Here is a 21,484-nt window from a genome sequence, read left to right on the forward strand (position 1 = left end):
GTGTGAGCACCCTGCTGGTGCTGGGCCCCGTCCTTGGAGGCCGTGTCACTGTCCCGTCAGGTGGCTGCAGGATCGGGGGCGATCAGGCTCGGTCCGTGCGTTCCTGCACCTCGTTGGCTGGACGGGAGGTCTTCGGTCAGCAGCAGAGCTGTGTGGACGGCCAGGTGGTGGGTAGAGACAGTGGTTTGCGCAGAAGCCTGGGGGCCAGGGAAGACCAGTCGGTGTCTGTGTTGTCTCTTCCCGTTAGGGCTGCAGGTTGGACGGGGCGGGACAGGCACGTCAGGGCTCTGGGAGGAGAACCCTGGTCCTCTTCTCCCCCAAAGCCCTCAATGCCCCCAAAGCTCTGCCCTCCTTGCCGCCCCACCTACCCCTTAGGCCAGAGCCCACCCACCAGTGACGCCCCGGGGGTTCCCAGCTGCCGCAGCCTTTGGCTCTCTTTCCACCAATGGTGCATTTTTCAAGCTCAGAGCTGGTCTGAAGCAGCCTGGTGGGTCCTGGAGGTGGAGGTGAGAGGAAGGCCTGAGCTTGGGCCGGACCGGCCTGGCTGAGGCAGGCCCACGACCGTGCCACCAGCCAGGTTTGGGTGGAATTTAAGGCAGAGCTGTGATTTCAGGGAAGACAGTAAGTGCTCAATAAATGCTGCTCCCCAGGAAAGGAGCAGAGGCTATGGCGGGTCATGCTTTGTGACGTCCCTCCCCTGGGCCTTGAGGGGCATCCTGCCCTTGCTGTACAGGTGGGCAACGGAGGCTTAGGCCTGCAAGGCCGCATCCTGGTCCCTGTGTCAAGCAGGGCCTCATGCCCCTCTGATCTGGGGGAAATCCCCACCTGGCGACCTCCCCCCCCAACCCTGGCAAGCCCCGGTGGTCTCTCCCTGAGGCAGGGGCGCTTCCCCAAGGCCACCACGCCTCTGGCTTGTCTTTGTCCCACCAGTGAGGCCTCAGCAGCTCTCTCCACGGCTGGGCGAGTCCTGAAATTCTCTTTCCATTAAAAATAAATGCCGCATTTTATCTGCCTGAAGTGGCTCCGCTCTCATTGCCTTTTCCGCGCCGCTGTACGTGGAGAACTATAAAATCATAACACAGCGATTAATCCCCTGTATCTGCTCGTACCTAACTTTTATTAAAAGTATCCTGTGCTCCAGCTGCCTTGTAAATTAGAGTGAGGTTGAGAAGACCCCAGCTGCACTAGCTGGGACGGAGAGCGTCTTGAGACGGGGAGAGGTCGTCGCTGGCCGGCCGGGTGGGCGCACGGGCAGCCCGAGAGGAACCTTGTTCTGCTGCGTGGCCGTCTCCTGCCGGTGCGGGCTTCCTGGCCCGGGACGGACTCAGGCGGGCCTCAGGTGGGCCAGGGTCACTGGACGTCTCGGTGCCCGGCTCACCTGCCCACAGGTGCCTGCACTGGGGCGAGCTGCTCTGCAGAGACTTTTCCCCTTTTGAGGAAAGAGCTGGGCGGCGGGGAGTCCAGCCCTCATGGCACGTGGGGCAGGCCTGTGGCTCCCGCCCTGGCAGTCGCAGGCTGAGTCCAGCCCCGGCGGGTGTGCTCACCTGCACTGGGGGCAGGTGGGAGCAGACCCAGAGCTGCCAGGGGACCCCGCCCCCACCTCCCACCATCCAGATGCTCAGGGTCGCCCCCCCCTTGAGAGGCAGAGTGGCCACCACCCTGCGGGCCCCTGGGTACGTGGCACCGCCGACAGAGCCCGCCTGAAGCTGTGGCAGGGACAGGCCCCCGAGGGCACTGCCTGTCCTGAAGCGCTGGCACCGTGGGGACACAATTCCTGGCGAAGGTCCTGCCTGGACTGTCGTAGAGGGACAGGAGGCGCCCTGGTGGCTGTGGTGACAGGAGCTGCGTCACCGCGCTGCCACCCACAGTCACAGCCGCGCAGGAACGAGGTCCCAGGGGCTGAGGGCCTTGGCCTGCAGGCGGCGCTGGGGGCAGGGAGGCCTTCGGGGCTGAGCTCTGAGCCGGGGCTGCTGGTCCCCGCAGAGGCCTTTAGGAGGCGGGAATGCGGGAGGCCGGCTGATGGAGGCGCAGGCGGGGAGGCACGGAAGTGACGTGGGGCAGCCACGTGCAGGCACTGGGGCTCCCGGAGGAGCAGGGCAGAGGAGGCCCCTCCTCTGGGGTCTCCCCTCACTGCAGAGGGCCAAGGCGCTGCAGTGGGAGGGCATCGGGGCTGCGGAAGCCACCCGCCTCCAGACTTGGGGACCCCAGGTTGCTCCGGCTCCCAGCAGGGCCCCCACCTGCCCCCATTCTGCCTTCACCTCCAGCTGGCTGACCGGGGACCTTGGGGGCTGCCATGACTTCCCCCGGCCCAGCCGTGGCCCGCCGTCCGCGAGGCTGGGGCTTCTCCTGCCCCCGGGAGCGTCCAGCCCACAGGAGTGGGGCCCTGGGGCGAGGACAGGAGGGGCTGTGACGAGGGAGGGCGGCCTCGCAGGGCGGCGGGCCCGCTCCCAGCAGCGCCCGGGGCGGCAGGGACTGTCTGCAGGCCCGTGCGTGAGCACCCGAAGCAGGGCAGCCCGAGCCCCGGACGCTCGCGCGCTCCCTGCCTCACGGGCCTCGCCCCTCCGGGCTTGTCTCTCACGCCACCTGCAAACCCCAGGTGCCTCTGTAAGCCTCTCTCAACAATACGGACTCTTCAGAGAATAACCGCAGTGTCCGAGCCGTCCCCTGCTGTCCCCAAACCACGGGGAGGTATCGGTTACGTGCGGCTGCGTAACAGCCTCCCCGGCGTGAACAGCTGGAAGCAACGCTCAGCACCTCACAGCGTGTGCGAGGCGGGAGCCCAGGTGTGGCTCAGCCAGGGGCCGCCGGCTCAGGTCTCACAGGTGCAGCCTGGGGCTGCCGTTGACTGAAGGCTCCACTGGGGAAGGACCCACCTGGGCTCCCTCACCGGCTGTTGGCAGGAGGCCTCCGCTGCGTGTCACCTGGGCCTCTCCACGGGGCTGCCTCGCGACACGGCAGCTGGCTCCCCCAGGGAGGCAGGGGCGGGGGACAGGAGGGGAGGCCACAGGATGGAAGCCAGTCTTTTCTTAACCTAATCTTAGAAGCGACACCCCACCTCTTCTGCGGTGTTTTAGTCCCTGAAAGCGTGAGAGTTAGTCCAGCCTAGCCCAAGGGGGCGACCACACGGGGTCGTAATGACCAGGAGCCCGTCGCGGCTGGGTGAGCCTCTCTCGTCCGCCTAAGGCCTGTCGAGGTGCTCACGCGCACCAGCCCACCGCCACCGAGCGGTGGAGCCCACCTCCCTCCCTGGACAGGGCGGGTCTCGTTGGGTCTCCCCAGCTGACCAGACGTGGGGGACGTGACCCTGTGTGACTTGCCAGGCGCGGCTGTAAAGCTCGGCGCTCTGGGGCAGCCCCTGGGAACGTGGCCGCCATGCCTTGACGAAGCCCGGGCCGCACGGGAGGCCTCGTGTAGAGCCCTGGCCACGTGAGGGAGGCAGCCTCGACATCTCCAGCCTCAGGCACCGTCGCCGCAGCTGCGCCAGTGACCCCTTACGCCTCGTGCCAGGACCCCCTCTCCCGTGCCTGGGGCTCCTCCCCACGCCTGGCACCGTCAGATCCCCTCTCCGAGTCCAGACTCCTCGGGAAATTAGCCTCCAGACACAGGAACTGGCCCCAGACCCGCTTCTCCGCCCACTCGGCCACCTGTACTGGGACCAGTGGCTCCGCTGAGGCCCCTGTAAAGTGGATGCTTGAGTTCGCCTCATTGCACAACTTGAGGTTACGTAGCCTGGGGTAAGTGGAGAAGCGTTGCGGGAGAACCCCTCTGCCCCTCTTTACCACTTGCCTCCCGCCCCAGCCTGCTCTTTGGACCCTGTCCTGCTGGTGGACCCTCACGCTGGTGCCCACAGTGGCCGGTCCCCACGGCTCCCGTTCAGGGCCGAGGGCAGGGGGAGCAGAGGCGTTTGGGGTCCCTCTAAACTGCAGCTTCATGGGGCCCCCTGTGAACCCACTGAGGTCCCACACTCCCTGCAGAGCCCTGCCAGATAGTGAGCGGAGAGGCCCTGCTTCTCCAGGACAGGCAGGGACATAAAAACCGACTCCCCGCGGAAACGCAGCCTTTAGCCGACATTCCACTTTTATGAACAGTTTCATTACAAAGTAGATCTCCCACCGCAGTTCCGTCAGCTGACCTCTCGGAGGCTCCACATGGCTCGTGCGCGGCCCTGCTTGTCGGCGTGGGGACTGCTAACTGGAGGGGATGTAGGGGCTCAGCCCCTTCCCCACTGCCCTGTCTAGTGTCTCAAGGGCTCCCTTCCCCCGCTGTGACCGGCTGAGCAGTGACAGGCCTAGTAACACCTGCCGGGACCTCGCAGGGGGGCCGCAGCGGGGCCTTCCCCTGGGCTGGGCTGGGCTGGACAACCTCAAAGGCTCTGCTGGCCCGAGCACCCTCGAGAGCCACTCAGGCTCATCCCCAGCGGAGCGTCGCCGCGTGTGGCTTCAAAGACCCCGCTGGGCGCAGAGCCCCCGATGTGAGCGGGGCAGGGGCTGGGGCCTCGTGTGCGTCAGAGGGAAGCAGGGGTGCCTGGCAGCCCTCCAGACCCTGAACCACCCACCTTCGGACTGGTCTGGGAGGTTTCGCCTGGCGCTGGGAGAAGTGTCTCCCATCAGGTGGATGGACCTTCCCGATCCCCAGAAGGGCACCCTGGGGACCCCTGCTGGACTCCCTGCTGGACGGGGAGGGCAGGGGTATGGCGCTTTCTTCTGAGGGCGCGAGGGGCTGTGGGATGGGGGATGGGCATTCGTTCTCACCATGAAAGGATGGCTGTGATTTTGACCCTGACCCTGACTGGGGGAGACCAGCTGCAGTCTGGAGTGAAGCCCCCTACTCTTCTGACACTGCCCCCCACACTCCACCATGGCCTCGGGAAGCAACCTCCTGGAGTAACAGGCTGAGGACCCCAGGGCCTTGACGTCTACAAGAGAGGATGTGTACCTGAGCCTTGACCAGTCCCCAAAGTAGACAGATTCCAAAGTCTGATTTAGGGTCTCCATGGTGATGCAAGGACTCAACTCTTTCTGTTCGGTCATCCTTAATGTGGCTTTTGCCCTTCGGCTAATAGCCTCGCGGTCACAATATGGCTGCTCCACCTCCAGTATCACATCTGTGTTCCAGCAGGAAGCGGGGGCAGGACAGAAGACGAAAGAGAGTGAAAAAGGAAGGCAAACCTGATGACTGAGTCTTTCCCCTTCTGTATTACTTTCTGGGAAACCCACCCAGTACTTCTACTAACATCACGTTGGTCCAAACTGTGCTGCCTGGCCCTCTCCAGCTATAAGGGGAACCAAGGAACATTCATGTGGAGGGGGGTGCATTGCTACCTTGGATGGGAAAAGGGCTGTGGGTCCTGACTTCAGAAGGCCAGGTGGATAACGGGAAGGTGATCTTTCGTGTCTGTCCCTTGGGTCAGGAGGGCATCCTGTACATCACCTTTATTTTTAAGGTGCGGAAAGTCCTACTCTTTCTTTTAATTCACTCCTTTTAACATAAAAGAACCCCCCCACCCCACCCCGCGACAGTCAGCTCCCGCCCAGCAGCCTCTGCGTAATTAACACCGGGCCTGAGATGCTGGGCAGTCTGGCTGATTAGTTTTTTTTATTAAAATAATGACGCCTTCCAGGCAATCAGGGGGAATTGCATGAAACTCAGCAGTTTTCACTGCTTATTTATGGTAACATGGAGCAGTGGACAGTCTCATTACCGTCTGTAAATACCCAGGGTCGTGTCCTTGATGGTGAAATACTGCCTTCCTGGACGGTGGGGCGTGGCCATCCGACTCCTCCGGGACTATAAAAGCCTCTGGAAGTAATTACCATGGACTTTAAGAGGGCGTTTGACAATCTCGTTCGGTGCCTTGGATCCTCTTAGGGGCCAGCAGTCCTAGAGGACGCGCTGGGCATGGGCGGGGCCGACCAGAGACGGGGCAGAGCAGGGGGTCCGAGACAGGCGGTGGACCCCTCGGGGCTCCTGGGGGCAAGCAATGGGCGTGGGCCCCGACCGGGGGCAGGACTCGGGGAGCCACGCTGCTGCTGAGGGTGCCTGTGCTGGGGGCCTGCGCTGGGGTCCACGTTCCCGTTCCCCACGACCCAGAGCGCGGGCTGGAGACTGTGCGGGGGGCAGAGGGACGCTGGGGCCCCTTTGGTGTCTCCACAATTCTTGCCTCCCACTGGGGCTCGTGGCAGATTTGGGAGAAGACACTGGCTTTCCTCGCAGAGTGAGCTCGGGGTCAGGAGTGGTGTGTGGGGTAGATGATCAGTCAGGCTTCTCCAGAGACCAGTAGGGGGTGTCTTTTTAGCAAGAGGGTTATTGTGAGGAGTGAGCTCAGGTGGTCCAGAGGCCCCGGGAACTGCAGTTCACAGCCTGGGGACCAGGAACCAGTGGTGTGGATGGAAGGCTGAGGTCTGAGAGCTGTACACAGGTCTCAGTCCAGGTCTGAAGGCTAGAGAACGGGAGGCCCGAGGGCAGGGGGCCGCGGCCCCAGCCCCGCAGTCAGACGGGGGGTGAGGGCTCCCCCTCGGCTTTGGGCCGTACTCTGGCCTCCAGGACCGGACGAGGCCGACCGCACTCAGGCCGCCCTCAGATTCAAACGCTGAGCTCACCCAGAAACACCTCACACACCCAGAAAAATGTCGTACCAGGTACCCCAACCTCCCAGGCCAGTCAGGTGACATGAAATTAGCCACCACGGGGACCCTGATGGGCGACCAGACGAAAGTCCGTGATGGGGGAGGGGCTGGAGACAGAATGGCTGTCCATCCGCGATGGGAAAGATCGCGTGACCAGCCTGCCCCAGGCAGCCGGCAGTGTCCCATGGGTGGTCGTGGCTGCAGTGGGTGCCCGAGACCGTACAGAGCCCCCTGTAAGCTGGGCCCTATTATCTGGTGGTGTCTCCCGCAGCTTGGGAGCCACAGATGAAGCCATGAGTGTAGCGCTGGACACCTGAGGGAGACACACCGCGCCTACCTGGTGATGGAGCAGTATGGACCCAGCCAGCCTGTGGTCCAGACACACCCGTTCACGCTGGGCAGTCTGGCCACCTGAGCACTCGGTGTTCCACTGTCCGGCGTCCTCAGCCCACCTGGCCCAAGCCAGGAGCTGTTTCTCGAAGTGAGGATGGTTACCTGTTGCATGGGGTCCTCTGTTGGGACCCTCCCACTGGGACTGCTGGAGGCAACACGCAGGGTGTTCCTACCTGCCTCCTTCAGGCACCGGGATGCCGCTCGGTCATCAGGGACCTGCTGTAGGGTTTACTCTTTCTTTGTCCCCACTCGGAGCCGGGGGCTTTTCACTGGGGAGTCCTTTCCTCCACGCCCACAAAGGCACCTGAACTCGGTGCGTTTTTCTTAAAGTTCAGGGGCAAAGGAGTCTATCCTGCCAAGTCCCAGGCCACTGGCCCCTCACGTCCCGCCCTCTGCAGGCAAGGCGCCCATGTCCTGCTCCCCTTGTCTGGGTTACTGTGAAACCGTCAAGACTTCCGTGGGCCATACCGTGGCACAGAGGGGCTGCTATGCGCCTGCGAGGCGGTGGTGGGGACACGTTGACGTCCTGGTTCTCTGGAGACGGGCAATAGCTTCCCCAGATCTGCCTGCACGCGGGCACCCGGTGCTTGTAGGGACCTGGGTCTGGAGCAGCAGCTGCGGCTGGGGTCAGCCGGTGACGTTTATGATGCCCACGCCCGTCTCTGGGCTGCACCGGCCGTGCTTGGGCATGAAGTGCTTCTCCAAGCCTTGCTATGACTCCATCTCTCCAATTCCTCCAGGACCCTGGGGACTTTGGGGTTGGCAGGAGGGGGAGCCCCAGATTCCCACTGAGCCCCGGGTGGCAGCTGGCATGGATATCGATAGAGGCTGTTCTAGCTACTCCCTCAGTAAGCCAAGACAGATGCGGGAGGGCAGGGGGAGCCCCTGATGCACCCGGGGGGACACAGGTCAAAGCTCCGTTTACCCCAGGCCCCCTGAAGCCCTCTCTGATTTGGGGACCACAGTGACACTCAAGGTTCCCTCCAAAGTCTCTTCCTGGAGGTCTGTCCTGACTTTCATCAGAGGCCCTCTGAGGCTCCGTGTCCCAAAGCGGACACTGTGACCTGAAGGAACCCGAGTGTGCTTCCAGCCACTATTCCTGTGTCTTCTAAAGTTCAGATGGCTTCCCACGCGGTACCAGCAAGTACTGGGGTTCAGGCTACACCTGAAACCAGGAATTTAGGGATCTAAGTGTGTGTGCTCTCTTTCTCTGAAGCCCCAGTTCTGACGGCGGCCACCCGGCAACTGGGATCATCCCTGCTCTGCGTCCCGCCTGGGCTCTTCCTACCAGCTCCCCTCCGGTCTTCCCTGGTAGCTCAGACCGCTCAAAGCCAATACCACATGTGCTGGGCAGGAGCGTTCCCTCCTAAATGATGGTGAGGCTCTCATCGGGGCCAGGAAACCCAGTCCAGCCCACACCATTTCCACGGAGACTTACCCTCACCCCGCGCCTCGTGGGGAGCCATTCAAGCTTCCTGACGTACCAGCATCCAACTGCGGATCATTTAGGCAGAAAAGGAATCCACTGGCTGGACCTCAGGCAGCTCACACAGTTGCCAGGGAGTTTGCAGCACCAGGCTTGGAAAATGACAGGAACCGAAGAGTCTGGGTGACCAGAGGTGGGGTCAGGGGTGCCACCCGCACCGACGCCGTGACTGTCGCCATGTGGGAGATGGCGCTATGTCCCCACACCCTCCCTCTCCCTTGTTTCTCCCCAGCTCACTGAATGCGGGATGGTCTGGAGTTTAGCTCAGCTGCAGCCTCAGACCCACTGTGCTTGGCCAAGCGGCCTGGGAGACCTTGGACTGACCCTGGACCCCCGTCTAAGCACTCGCCCTGGGGAGCAGCCTCAGGGCTAGGAAGCATGAGCTCCGGGGGTGGCTCCCAATAGCCCCACATGACTTACAGCCCCTTGGATCCGACCCCCGTGGGACTCACCAAAATCCCACTCTTTTGGTTTGAACTGACCAGTCCAGCCCCAGCCTGGGAGCTCCAAGGCACTGCCCCCAGGAACCCTGATGAAGGCGCATTCCCAGGTCCCACCTTTCCCTGTGCCACCTGCCTTGCCCTCCCTGCGTGTCCTCACGGGGTGGGCCTGTGTCTCCTCCAGGGCCCATGAGTAGAGAACCTCTCGATCCCATTTCTCTCGTGGTCTGTTGTTGAACTGTGGCTTGCCTCCCAGCACCTGTACTCCACTGCACAGGTGTTAATTTAACAATAGGCAGGATGGCATAGCTGGGGTCACAACAGGTGGAAGGGGGTGACCCCCCAGGGCTGCCTGATGAATCTGAAAGACCTTGTTGATCATTGCATGCTGTTGAACCTTCAATGGCTCCCTATTCCCTGCAGGGTTAAACCTGCTCCCCCAGTGTGGCACCCCAGGGCCCCACGGTCCAAGTCGCCTGCACTTCCAGACGCCTCTCCCGCAGTGGCCCTGCTGAGTGTCCCATGCCTGCCAGGCTGGCTTCTCTCCCACAGTCCCTGCTCGTCCTTCACACGGGCCTTCTCTCCATCACGAGTGCTTCTTCCCTTGGCCCTGGGAACCGGGGAGGGTGGCTCAGGGCCCCTATACCTTCTCGTGCAACCAGGACGCTGCGGCACGAGAGGGGTGCTCCTGTGGTCATGCAGGGCCCCCAGGTGCACCGGGTGTCCTGGGCAGGCTGGGATGGGCGGTCGCCCCCCCTCTTGCTACCACGTGGCAGGTGGCATCATCTTGCTGCCCGTTCCTGGGAGGAAGGACGCCATTCTCTCTGGGTGCTGTGAACAGGGAAGGTGGGGGCAGAGCCTCTGGCTCGTCCGGCCGTCTCCCTGCCTTGGAGCCAAGGGCAGGCCACTCGCACGGCCTGGATAGTCGGGCAGTCCCCGGCGGAGGACTGTGGCCGTGACCCTGGACGTTAGTGCCCCATTCCCCCCTCACCCCCGGAGGAATGTGGCCCGACAGCTACTTGCTTGTTGGACGCAGGAAGCCCAGGAGAGGACCTGGGCCTCAGGGGTCGGCCAAGCCCCCAGGACACCAGCGCGCTCTGACCTCTCCTTGTGTCCCCGTGGCATCAGGGGCCCTGGGGCCTCCCCACACGTCCTCATCCACCTCCATCGCGATCCCGGGGTTCGGGGCTCAGCCTTTGCCTCCTGCTGAGCCCGGCTTCACGAGACCAGTGCCCAGGGCAGCCCAGGCCCTGGCTCAGACTCTCCTCCTCCGTGGGTGCAGGCCCCACCCTCGTTGCCAGGAAACCGCAGACAGTGCCTGGAGAGCTCAGACCTGCTCACCTGGCAACTTTGTTACGCTGTTACTCTGTCTCTGCAGGGGACGGAGCTCCTTGCCTGCCGAGGGGGTCTCGCTGGACGTTACCAGTCTGGGGCAGGAGCCCCAATGTGGAGAAAGGGGGGTGAGCGGCAGTGGGGGGGGAGGGCCTGGCTGGGCCCCCGCTGCGAGGTGGTGGTGGTGGGGCTGTTTGAGCTGGGAGCCTTGTCAGATTAGACACCTATTTCCCAGGCTCCCAGGGGAATGGGCAGGCGGGGTGGCCATTTAGGTAAGAGCTGCCTGATAGGATGGGACCAGAAGCTGCCTCCCCTCCCTCGCCCCTTGCAGGGGGTGTGCGCAGAAGCTGGCCCTGGGGCAGGTGGGGAGTGAGCCGTCCATCTGGAGGCGATTCCAGCAGCCCGGGGGTGCCAGGGGCAGGGAGGACTCGTCCACGGTCGCTGGCTGCTGGGCCACTGGCCTCACTCCCACCAGGGCCCCTAACCCGACCCGAACTCTAACCCCAACCCCACGCGGGGCTGGGTGTTGGCCCCTGCCTGTCCGGCATCACAGCGCCAGGGCAGCTCCTGAGAGCCACCCGCCACCTCTGCCTGCCCCTCGCAGAGGCCGAGCCTCCTCTGGTGGCCAGGAGGTGCCTCTGGGCAGGGCCGTGGCCTTGCGGTGGGAAGTGGTGGGGTCTGCCAGAGGGCACAGCGGGCTCGTGGTGAGCCGTGGTGGGCCAGTGACCTTGGACCAGTGGACAAAGGTAACGGCCTGGTGCCTGGAGCCACCACGAGGCTGGGACCTGGGCTTGCAGCTGGGCTGCCATGTGGCCTGGAGACGCTGACCTGGACCAAGAAATGTCACGTTCAAGTCCCCTTGTTTGGGGTCTTTTTGCAGACGCCTACTTACGTTTTAACCACAGTTGCTGCTGTGTCAGGAACCTTCTGGATCCGCTGCTCCCAGAGCCCCATCTCTGGCTCTGCTCTGGATGCTGCTCCCAGAGCCCCATCTCTGGCTCTGCTCTGGACGCTGCTCCCAGAGCCCCATCTCTGGCTCTGCTCTGGATGCCGTCACGGACCGAGAGCTTGCCGTGAATGTCAGGGCGCCAGAGGGGAAATTGCGGCCTGCGCCGGCTGGCGCTGAAGCCACATCCCCACCTGCTCCCTCTTCCCCTGGCTCGGTGGCGGCCCGGGGAGGGGTCCCGCACCAGCGGGGAATCATGGGCCTCCGGGGGCTCTCTGGCGTTGAGGTGTGCTCCAGCCCGCTGTGCAGCAGCCGCGGGATAAGTCAGAATAAATTAGCATACTAACGAGGGGGAAACGCGCAGGAACCATCTGGAACAAGGCAAGTTGTCATCATCGGAAGAGCCGAGCTGCTTCCAAAGCCGTACTTCACGTTTCAGATGCATCTCTCTCCCCCTCCCACAAGCTGGGAGCTGGTTCGGGGCCAGCCCAGCCCTGAGGCATTCCTCCGGTGCAAGGAAGGGCCCAACACAGAGGTCACCTCTGAGCTCACAGTCTCACTGTCAAGGGGAGGGTGGCTCCGTGGGGGTGGGCCTGAGGGGTAGGGTGGTGGTGGGGGGACCCTTCCTCCACCCCGGCTGTCTCAACGGGGAGGGTGGTGGCCACAGGTGGGAGGGCAGGGACCTCAGCCCCCAGACTCACGCACTCACAGACAGACATTCATGTACACACGCTCCCGCTCTGTCTGACACACACTCTGTCCCACACAACCCCGCGACTCACGCCGGGCCTGTTGTTCTTAGACCTGGAGTGGCTTCCAGGCAGATGGAGCACCAGCTGTGGGACCTGGGAGAACGGCAGAAACACTCAGGAATCTACCTTTTGAAACGCCTGGCCCTCACCTGGTGCCTGTGTGCAAGAGAAACCCGTTTTGGATCCCGGCTCCGCACTCCCTCTGTGCAGTCGGTCAAGTCCTTCGCCCTCTCCCAGCCTCAGTTTCCCTGTTGGATTAAGGGTGATGGCAGCAAACGTGCGCTCCAGAGCTGGGACTGGGCTCAGCGCCACGCTGCAGGACAGCTCACGGTGGCTAGTACCTGGAGGAGGCCAAACGTATTCTTGACGACTTTAATACAGGCATTCATGGTGGCGAAAAGCATTTGAAGTCGCAGAACATGCTAATCCCCTCTTAGGTGCCGGCTGGGTCAAGTTGCTCCAGGTGTGCAGACGCCAGACCCTGGAAAAATTCAACAGAACATCATTTACGTACCTTGGGCTTTGGGGTTAACAGGTTCAAGACTTCTGCGTGTATATTTCAGTTGTAATTTACTGTGGTATTTCCTAGGGTTTTGCTTTATAGATTTGGATGGTAAGTTACTTACTGCCTAAAGGTCAGTCACCCTTATGCCTTTCCTGCCTCTTGAACTGTTTCTCAGACCAAATTACTCTTTATCTTTTTTAGAGCTTTTCAACATTATCTGATATTGATTTTACCAACACTTTTTCTTATTGTTTATGTTTGCCCAACATATTTTTGCTTTCCTTTTCTTTTTAACGTTCAAGTATTTTATGTTAGGTATACTCTGTGTAAAGAGTGCATAACTGTATTGTCTTTAAATAGAGTGTTTATTGTCAAAACAGACATGTTTGTTGATACATCTGTTATTTATGCTGTGTTTTCCTTGTCTCTGGCTTTGGGAGCTGTTTACTCTTTTATTTTTCTCTAGCGTTTTGGAATGCCTAGCTCTTATTTGTATTCTCTTGGTGGTAAATTCCAAGTTTAAAACGTATTTTTAAAACAGCTTTATTGAGGTAACTGACATATAATAAAGTGCACAAAGTGCACAGTTTGAAAGTTTTGACATAAATACATTTGTGAAACCGCCACCGCAACCTAGAAAATGAACGACTCCATTATACAAGTACCTTCATGTCCTTTCTCCTTCCTGCCTCTCTCCCGGCTCTTCCCTCCCAGGAAACCACTGATGCCGCTTTCTGTCACTCCAGATTAATTTGCATGTTTAGAATTTAAATGGAATAATAAAATATGTACAGGTTTTTTGTCTGGCTTCTTTCTCTCAGAATGCAGTAAGTCCCCTATCTACGAACCTTCAAGTTGTGAACTTTCAAAGATGCAAACGTGCATACGCACATCCAATCACATAAGTTAATTCGCGTATCTGGCGTACATTGTCACGTGCGTGCACCCTCTACAAGTGGTCGTGCTTTTGTGTACTTTACAGTAGTGTAGAGAGTATAGTAGCCCAGTGTCTTTATTTCAAGCTCAGGATGTCCGGAAGCAAGCATGAAGGCAGTGGTGCTATAGCTGATACTGCTAAGAAGTACCAGCTGTTGTATGGTAGTTCTGTGTTTTACAAGGTACTGTGTTTTACAAGGTACTGTGCTATAAGATTAAAAATGTTTTCTTTATTTTTTGTGTTTGTTTTTTATGTATTATTTGTGTGAAAATGATTATAAACCTATTACAGTACAGTACTACATAGCCGATTGTGTTAGCTGGGTACCTAGGCTAACTCTGTTGGACTTAACGATCAAATCGGACTTACGAGTGCTCTTTTGGAACGGAGCTCGTTTGTATGTGGGGGACTTACTGTAATTATTTTGTGATTCTTCCCTGTTGTATCATCTATCGACAGGTCATTTCTTCTAATTGCTGCGCAGTGTTCCACTGTATGGGTAAACAAATAATTTATCTCTTCACCTGATGGTACATATTTTAGTTGTTTCCAGGTTTGGACTCTTATAAATAAAGCTGATGTAAGTGTACAGGCATCTGTATGGACATAAGACTTCTTTCCTCTTGGGTACTTAGAAGTGGAGTGTCTGGGTCACACGGCAGGGCTATGTTTACCCACTGTTCTCCAAAGTGCTTGTTCTGTTTCACATTCTCACCAAGAGTGTATCAGAGTTCCAGCACTCGCTAAGGGCAGTCATTTTAGCCATTCTAGGAGGTCTGCAGTGGTATCTCTTCGTGGTTTTAACTTGCATTTTCATGATGAAAAATGATGTTGAGAATCTTTTCATATACTTATTTGTCACTCAGATGTCATCTTTGGCTAAGTATCTGCTCAAATCTCTTGTCTTCCCTCCCTTTTTTTATTGGGTTGGGACAAACGAAAACAGAGAGTAAGATGACAGGCTAAAACCTAATCCTATCAACATTCACACTAAATAAAAATGGTCTATACACCCAAATTAAAAGACGGAGATATTCATGGGACTTCCCTGGTGGCGCAGTGGTTAGGAATCCAGCTGCCAATGCAGGGGACACAGGTTCAATCCCTGATCAGGGAAGATCCCACATGCCGTGGAGCAGCTAAGCCTGTACGCCACAACTACTGAGCCTGTGCTCTGGAACCCGTGAGCCACAACTACTGAAGCTCGTGCACCACAACTACTGAAGCCCATGCGCCTACAGCCTGTGCTCTGAAACAAGATTAGCCACCGCAGTGAGAAGCCCGCACACCACAACGAAGAGTAACCCCCGCTCACCGCAACAAGAGGAAGCCCATGCGCAGCAATGAACACCCAACGCAGCCAAAAATAAATAAAAATAAATTTATAAAAAAAGAGAGATGTTCAGGTTGAATAAAAAAGCAAGGGCTTCCCTGGCGGCGCAGTGGTTGAGAGTCCGCCTGCCGATGCAGGGGACATGGGTTCGTGTCCCGGTACGGGAAGATCCCACATGCCGCGGAGCGGCTGGGCCCGTGAGCCATGGCCGCTGAGCCTGCGCGTCCGGAGCCTGTGCTCCGCAACGGGAGAGGCCACAGCAGTGAGAGGCCCGCGTACCGCAAAAAACAAAAAAAAAAAGCAAGACGCAAGCATATGCTGCCTATAAGAAACAAACCCTAACTATAAAGGCGCATAAAGTTTAAAGTAAAGGGACGGGAAAGAGATGCACCGCGCTAACGCTAGCTCAGAACACGCTGTGTGGCGCTGCTCAATCGAAGCAGGTTTCTGAACAAGGATTACTGCGAAGTGTAAGGAGGCCGTTTTATAATGACAAGGGCGCGATTTAGGAAGACATAGCAATCCTAAATGTTTATGAACCTAATAATAAAGCTAAAAACACATGAAACAAATACCGATAGAGCTGCAAGGAGAGATCCACAAATGCACAATCATGCTCCTCTCAGTAACTGCTAGAACAAACAAGAAGAAGATCATCAAAGACAGACTTGTACACCATCAACCAAGGTGACCTGATGGACATTCATAGGACGCTCCACACAATATGAATAGAACGCACATGTTCCTCAAGTGCACACAGAACATTTACGAAAACGTCATATTCTGGGCCATAAGTCAAGTCTCAATACATTTAAAAGGATTCAAATCATACGAAGTGTTTTCTCTGACTACAATGGTTTTAAATTAGAAATCAGTAACAAAAAGAACTCTGAAAAATCTACAAATATTTAAATAAATAACACAATAAATATTTATTTACTCATTGTAAATAAATGAGTCAAGAAATTAAAAGAAAAATTATAAAGTATTTAAGTTTAATTAAAATGAAAACACAACACATCAGAATCTGCTGCATGCTATGAAAACATGAGTAGAGGGAATTTTATAGCTCCAAATATTGGGAATGAGAAAGGTGACATCACTACAGGTTTTACAAACATTAAAAGGATAATGACGACATATGATGAACAACTTTTTGCCAATACATTTGACAACTTAGGTGAAATTAACAATTTCCTCGAAAGACACTGAGCTGAATCAAAAATAAATAGGTAACCTGAATGCTCCTATATCTATTAAAGAAACTGAATTGATAGTTAAGATTCTTCCCACAAAGAAAACTTCAGGCCTAGACTACTTCAGTAGTGAATTCTACCAAACAGTTAAGGAAGAAATCATACCAATTCTACATGAATGTTTTTAGAAAAATGAAAGGGAGAAAATACTTTTTAACTCCTCCTATGAGGCCAGCATTACTATGAGAGCCAAACCAAAAACATTAAAAGAAAATAAAATTACAAACAAATATCCTTCCATAACATAGGCACAAACACTGTAAACAAATTTTAACAAAATGAATCTAACAATATTTTAAAAGGACAGCACAACATGACCTAATGAGATTTAAGTCAGGAATGCAGAGATGGCTAAACATCAGGAAAGCAATTTATCACATTAATAAACAACAACAAAAAATATGGCAAACTCAATAGTTGCAGAAAAATCATATGACAAAAATCCAACATCCTTTACTAATAAGAACTCTGCAAATTAGGAATCGAAGGGAATTTTCTCAACCTGACAAAGGGCATTTACAAAACACACACAGTATCACTACACTTAATGTGAAGGATTGAATGCTCATTCCCTAAGACAGAACAAGACCAAGGTGTTACTCTCAACACTTCTACTGGACATTGTACTGGAAGCTCTAGTCAGAGCAATAAGAAAAAGAAAAAAGGCATTTGGATTGGAAACGGAGAAATGAAACTTTTTACTTGCAGACAACATGATCATCTATGTAAAATACCTAATAGAATCTGCAAAAACACTCTAAGGTTGACCCTTGAACAATGAAGGGTTAGGGGTGCTGATCTGACCCCCCTGCAGAGTGGAAAATTCGTGTATGTCTGTGGCTCCGAATCCACGGATTCAATCAATCACAGATTGAATATTATATATTTAATGAAAAAAGATCTTCATGTAAGTGGACCCATGCAGTTCAGGCCCATGCTGTTCACGGGGCAATTGTAACTAATAAGTGAGTTTAGCAAAGTGGAATGATACAGATTAAGAAACACAAATCAACTGTTTTCTATGTATTAACAGCAATCAGAAATTAAAATAAGCAAAACCATTTACAATTTAAAAATATGAAATAAATATTTATGGATAAATATAGCAAAATATATGGAAGACCTGTACAGCCAAAACTGCAATTATTGCTAAAACAAATAAGACCTAAATAAATGGATGACTATATTCTGTTATGTCAGAAGACATGTAAGATAACAATTGTCCCCAAATTGTCTATAGATTCAATGCAATCCGAATCAAAATCCCAGGTCTTTTTGTAGGAACTGACAAGCTGATTCTAAAATTTATATGGAAATACAAAGGCCCTAGAATAGGCAAAACAACTTTGAGAAAAAAAGAACAAAGTTGGAGGATTAATACTATCAGATTTTGACTTATTATAAAGCTACAGTAATCAAAATTATGTGTTATTTACAGTTTGATGTAGTCCCATTTGTTTATTTTCACTTTTGTTTCCCTTACCTGAGGAGACATACCCAAAAAAATGTTGCTAAGACTGATGTCAAAGAGCATACCGCCTATGTTTTCTTCTAGAAGTTTTATGGTTTCAAGTCTTACATTTAAATCTTTAATCCATTTTTGAGTTTAGTTTTGTATAAGGTGTGAGTGAGTAATCTAGTTTGATTCTTTTGCATGTAGCTGTCCAATTTTCCCAACACCATTTCTTGAAGAGGCTCTTTCTCCATCGTATATTCTTGCCTCCTTTGTTGTGGATTAACTGACCGTATAAGTGTGGGTTCATTTCTGGGCTCTATATTCTGTTCCATTGATCTTTGTGTCTGTTTTTGTGCCGGTACCATGCTATTTTGATGACTATAGCTTTGTAGTATAGTTTGAAATCAGGGAGCATGATAACTCCTGTCTTGTTTTTCTTCTTAAAATTGTTTTGGCTATTTGGAGTCTTCGGTGTTTCCATACAAATTTTAGAATTATTTTCTCTGGTTTTGGAAAAATGCCATTGGTGTTTTCATAAGGATTGCACTGACAAAACAAAAAGGCCACCTACTGAATGGGAGAAGATAGTTGCAAATAATATATCTGAGAAGGGGTTAATATCCAAAATATACAAAGAACTCATACAACTCAATGTCAAAAAAAAAACCTAATTAAAAAATGGGCAGAGGACCCAAATAGACATTTTTCCAAAGAAGACAAACAGATGGCCAAAAGGCACATGAAAAGATGCTCAACATCATTAACCATCAGGGAAATGCAAATCAAAACCACAATGAGGTATCACCTCACACCTATCAGAACGGTCTCATCCAAAAGACAAAAAATAACAAGTGTTGGTGAGGACGTGGAGAAAAGGGAACTCTCGTGCACTGCTGTGGAATTATTTACAATAACCAAGATGTGGAAACAACCTGAGTGCCCATCAATAAATGAATGGATAAAGAAGATGTGGTAATAAACACATTTTTTAAAATGTGGTATATACACACAATGGAATATTACTCGGCCATCAACAAGAACGAAATCCTGCCATTTGTGACAGCATGGATGGACCTAGAGGGTATTATGCTAAGTGAAATAAGTCAGACAGAGAAAGACAAATACTGTACGATTTCACTAATATATGGAATCTAGAAAAACAAAACAAAACAGGGAATTCCCTGGTGGTCCAGTGGTTAGGATTCCATGCTTTCACTGCCAAGGGCGTGGATTCAATCTCTGGTCAGGGAACTAAGATCCCACAAGCTGTGCAGCACGGCCAGTAAATAAATAAACAAAACAAGTGAACAAACATGACTAAAGAGAAACAGCGTCATAGATTCAGAGAACAAATAGGTGGTTGCCAGAGAGGAAGGGGGTGGAGGGAAGGGAAATAGGTGAGGAAGGTTAAAAGGTGTGCAAAGTTCCAGTTACAAAATAAATGAGTCACAGGTATGAAATGTAGTGTGTGGGGAATACAGTCAATAATTACATAATATCTTTGTATCATGACAGATAACAACTAGACTTCTAGTGGTGATCATTTTGAAATATATAGAAATATTGAATCACTATGTTATGAACCAGCAAGTAACACAATGTTATAGGTCAATTATACTTCAAAAACAAACGCATAGAAAAAGAATTCAGATTTTTGGTTACCAGAGGTGGGGGGTAGGGGGGAGGGAGAATTTGATGAGGGTGGTCAAACGGTACAAAATTCTAGTCACAGGGATGAAAAGTACAGCATGATAAATATAATTAACAGTGCTGTACGTTTTATATGAAAGTTGTTAAGAGTAAATCCTAAGAGTTCTCATCACAAGGAAAAAACATGTATTTTCTATTCCTTTAATATGGTGTCTATATGAGATGATGGATGGTCACTAAAATTATGTGGTAATTTCATGATATATGTAAATAAAATCATTATGCTGTACACCTTAAACTTATACAGTGCTGTATGTCAATTATATCTAATTAAAACTGGAAGGAAAAAAGAGAAACTAGTTAAACATTCGATTTAAGATATAAGACAAAGAGTAAAATAACATGAAAAAGTAGAAGGAAAAAGGAAAGTTGAAGGAAGGAGATAAAAATGACATAAGATAAAAAAGGAGATAAAAAAGACACGACGAAGAATGAATTAGAACAAAGGAGCACAGAAAACTTCAAATAAGCTGAATATTCCATAAAACAGAAATAAATTAGACAAATCTCTGTCCAGGTTTATCATGAAAAAGATAAAGCATAAAAATATTAAGAATATAAAAAGGAGACCTGATACCAGATATAGAAAATATGGTAACAGAATGTTTTAAACATTGTTTTTGCCAATATATTGAAAAACCTAGATGAAATGGTTGAATTTCTAGAAAAACATGTTATCACAACTGACTCAGGAAGAAACAGAAAATCTGAACAATTTTATAACAATTCAAAAATCGAGTCGGAGCTAAATTTGTCCCATAAAGAAAAAACTGGAGCCTGCTCGTTTTAAGGCTTGTTTTAAGGAATAAGTCTAACAAAATAAGTACAAGACTTAGAGAACTTTATCAGAAGATGTTAAAAAACCCCGAAATTAATGGAGAAAAGTACCATTTTCATGAATTGAAAGACTTGAAAACAGGGAGTTCCCTGGTGGCCTAGTGGTTAGGTCTCCAGGCTTTCACTGCTGTGGCCTGGGTTCAGTCCGTGGCCAGGGAACTGAGGTCCTGCAAGCTGAGCTGCACAGCCAAAAAAAAAATAAAAAAATAAAAAGACTCAAAAACATATAGATGTCAGTTCTTCATGTGTTGATCCTTGGAGTTTCAGTCAAAATCTCAACAGAGTTCTTTTTTTTAATGTTATGTCACAATAGCTGTTCTTTTTTAAAAATTAAATTTATTTATTTATTGATTGATTTTGGCTGCACTGGGTCTTTGCTGCATTGTGCAGCTTCTCTAGTTGCGGTGTGTGGGCTCTAGAGCACACAGGCTCAGTAGTTGTGGCATGTGGGCTCTCTAGTTGAGGTGCATGGGCTTAGTTGTGGTATGTGAGATCTTAGTTCCCCAACCAGGGATCAAACCTGGGTCCCCTGCACTGGAGCATGGAGTCTTCACCACTGGACTGCCAGGGAATTCCCTAAGTTTTCTTTTTAGCAGACTCCATAAAGGAAGTGAAGAGACAAGTCAGAGGCTGGGAAAAGATGTAAGCAGTCCATGAGGATTCGTATTCATAATACATAAAGACTCAATAAGAAAATAAACAAACCAAGAGGAAAACGGACAAAAACTCAGGAGTCAACAGAAGCAGCATCATAAGTGGTCAGTAACGTATGACAAATTATTCCAGAAAATACAAATTAAGATCAAAGGAGACACTCTATTATGACTATTAGACTGGGAAAAAGTAGAAGTTAACAAAATCCCACGTTGTGAGGGTGTGGAGGAGTGTCCTGAAACATGAGTTGCTCAGAAGTATGGTATTGGTTCAATACTTTAGAAAATGACTTGATATCCTGTGAAGGTAAAGATAATGCACAGTCATGACTCACGAGTTTCAGTCCTAGTTAATGGAACCAACAGACACTTTGGCACGTGTGTGCCAGGAGATACAGCCAAGATTGTGCATAAGAGCAAAAATCTGGAAACTCACATTCCCATAAGCAAGAGAATGGATACATCAATTGTGATGTGTTAACACAATGGAATAGTATATGGCAATAAAAAATGAAACGTACCCAAGGGCGATATTGTTTTAGAAACAATGCCCAGTGAAAACAACAAGTTTCTGGAGAATATACATAGCTTGATACAATTTTTATAAGGCTCCAAACCAAGCAAAATAAAGCAATGTGCATTTAGGGATGCACGTGTGATTGAACTCTACAGCAAAGCAGAAGTGTGGTAAACGCTATGTGCAGGGTGGTAGTTACTTCTCCAGGGGTGTGGGGGTGGGAGGGCAAGGTGATGCGATGAGGGTGCAGTATGCAGGAAGATTTAATGGTATTGGTCATTTTATTTTCTTTCTTTTGTTTTTTT

At 52.3% G+C, this 21,484-nt stretch overlaps 1 long non-coding RNA gene across 1 annotated transcript; it reads right to left on the minus strand.

Annotated features, from left to right (window-relative positions):
- Nucleotides 1-1,096: 1,096 nt before the first annotated feature.
- On the minus strand, nucleotides 1,097-11,457 carry LOC132419231 (uncharacterized). Its single transcript, XR_009518159.1, has 6 exons — nucleotides 11,170-11,457; nucleotides 8,458-8,624; nucleotides 6,964-8,184; nucleotides 5,702-5,799; nucleotides 4,936-5,104; nucleotides 1,097-4,191 (listed from the first exon to the last, which is right to left on the minus strand). It is a non-coding gene; the product is annotated as an uncharacterized lncRNA (long non-coding RNA).
- Between the last annotated feature and the right edge of the window lie 10,027 nt (nucleotides 11,458-21,484).

The sequence above is a fragment of the Delphinus delphis genome, chromosome 2 (assembly GCF_949987515.2).
Source record: "Delphinus delphis chromosome 2, mDelDel1.2, whole genome shotgun sequence".
Classification (NCBI taxonomy): Eukaryota; Metazoa; Chordata; class Mammalia; order Artiodactyla; family Delphinidae; genus Delphinus; species Delphinus delphis.